General features: G+C 43.6%; 1 non-coding gene across 1 annotated transcript; it reads left to right on the forward strand.

Annotated features, from left to right (window-relative positions):
* Positions 1 to 1,743: 1,743 nt before the first annotated feature.
* On the forward strand, positions 1,744 to 1,850 carry LOC148570670 (small nucleolar RNA R71). Its single transcript, XR_015908416.1, has one exon. It is a non-coding gene; the product is annotated as a small nucleolar RNA R71 (small nucleolar RNA).
* The last annotated feature ends 630 nt before the right edge of the window (positions 1,851 to 2,480 follow it).

Genomic DNA, 2,480 nt, shown 5'->3' on the forward strand with positions numbered 1-2,480 from the left:
TGATGCTGATTCCTCCTCTTCTATTAATCCCTCAAGTTTTTCTTCTTCAAAAGTCTCTTGTAATAGATCTTCCAGTGAGTCTAACCTCATACATTCTCCCGATGGTTCCTGTGGATAGTTCATGGCCTTGAACATATTGATCATCATTGTTTCATTGTGTAGTCTAAGGGTCAGTTCACCCTTTTGGACATCGATGACAGCTCCGGCAGTAGCTAAGAATGGTCTGCCCAAGATGATAGAAGCCTTAGCTCCTTCCTTCATGTCCAACACTACAAAGTCTGCTGGAAAGATAAAGTCTCATACCTTCACTAGCAAGTCTTCTACTATGCCGTGAGGAAACTTGAATGATCGGTCTGCCAGTTGTAAGGCCATTTTTGTTGGTTTGGCCTCCTCAATCTTCATTTTTCTCATCATAGCTATAGACATCAGATTTATGCTGGCTCCTAGGTCACATAGAGCCTTTTCTACTGTTATTTCTCCTATAATACAAGGAATCTGGAAGCTTCCAGGATCCTTCATTTTTTGGGGCAATTTATGCTGAATGATGGCACTACATTCTTTAGTCAGTATCACAGTATCGTTGTTCTTCCAGCTTCTCTTCTTGGTCATCAACTCCTTCAAAAACTTGGCATAGAGCGGCATTTGCTCTATTGCTTCAGCAAAGGGTATGTTAATCTGTAGTTTCTTGAAGATTTCTAAAAATCTGGAGAACTGGCTGTCATCCCCCTTCTTCTTCAGTTGTTGAGGATATGGGACTTTCGGAACATATGGCTTCAGCTCTCCTTCCTTTTGATGTGAGTTGGAGGTGGGGGCTTGAACTTCATTTTGTTCCTCCTTCTTTCCAGTTGAATCTTTCTCTTGTGATTGCTTGGAAGTCTCCTTCAGTTCCTTTCCACTTCTGAGGGTGATGGCTTGACACTCCTCCCTTGGCCTTGACTCAATGTTGCTGCAAAGGTCATGGCCAGGAGCTTGCTGGAATAGGTAGCCAAATTGTATCTCAAGTTTCTTGATGGCAGCATCTTGATTTTGCAGGTTAGATCGCACTTTCTCTCGGAACATCTTACTATCTTGAATCTCCTTGCATAAGCCTTCAAGTATAGTCTCAATCCTTGATAGTCTTTCTTCCGATGATGGAGAATTGATATTGGAAGGATGAGAAGGGCCATTTTGACTTTGGTATGGATGTTGAGAAGTGTTGTTGGGTGGGTGTTGGTATGACCTCTGTGTGGAGTGTTGGTGAGTTGCATTGTTGTTGGGGTTGTGGCATCTCTGATCTTGGCCTTGGTCTTGTTGATTTCTCCATCCAAAGTTTGGGTGGTTCCTCCAACCAGGATTATACGTTTTGGAGTATGGGTCATGATTCTGCCTAGTGAATTCCCAATGTAGTTGGCTTGTTCCTGATCACCCTCTGCTTCTTCATTCACTCCTTCTTGGGTTGCTGCTGAAGTGGTGATTGCTGCTACTTGATTCCTCTCCATATTCTTGGTGAGGTCAGCTAATGGCTTGGTAATCATCTTGTTTTGAGCTAGCAGTGCATCCACATTGTTCAGCTCCATCACTCCTCTAGTGTTGCCTCTTTCAGAAGCATAGAAGTAGTCATTCTCTGCTACAGTCTCAATGACATCTATGGCTTCTTCAATGGTCTTCTTCTTGTTCAGATATCCCCCGGATGAGTGGTCTACTGCCTTTTTTGATTCATACGAAAGGTCTTCATAGAAAATGTGCAACTGCACCCATTCATTGAACATATCTGGCGGGCATCTTCTTGTCAAGTCTTTAAACCTTTCCCATGCTTCATATAGAGTCTCACCATCCTGCTGCCTGAATGTTTGTACCTCAGCTCTCAACCTGGTGATCCGTTGAGGAGGATAGAATCTTGCCAAGAACTTGTTCACCACATCTTCCCAGGTTGCTAAACTCTCCTTTGGAAAGGATTCCAGCCATTTAGATGCTTTGTCCTTGAGCGAGAAGGGAAACAGAAGTATTCTATAGGTGTCAGGATGAACACCATTAGACTTCACAGTATCGCATATCCTCAGGAAGGTGGTTAGATGTTGATTGGGGTCTTCTTGGACACTTCATCTGAATGAACAATTGTTCTGAACAAGGGTGATGAGCTGTGGCTTTAGTTCAAAGTTGTTGGCATGTATGGTTGGCCTTTGGATGCTACTTCCATAGTTTCCTGGGTTCGGGTTGATGTAAAAACCCAGAACTCTTCTCTCTTGTCCAGCCTGATGCGCTGGACCTTCTCTGCCATGGTTGTAAGCCTCTTCTTCATGATGGTTCTCCATATTCTCATCCATATCTGGTTCAAAGTACTCTTCCTCTTCCTCAGCACCAACTACTCTCTTTCCTCTTGCTTCCCTCTTTAATCTAAGGAAGGTCCTCTCAGGTTCAGAATCAAAGGAAGTTGAAGCCCCGCTTCTTCTACCTGTCATACAACCAACAAGGCACAAGCAAGAAGGATAGGTGCAGACAGT

The sequence above is a fragment of the Arachis ipaensis genome, chromosome B3 (assembly GCF_059453495.1).
Source record: "Arachis ipaensis isolate K30076 ecotype BB chromosome B3, ASM5945349v1, whole genome shotgun sequence".
Taxonomy (NCBI): Eukaryota; Viridiplantae; Streptophyta; class Magnoliopsida; order Fabales; family Fabaceae; genus Arachis; species Arachis ipaensis.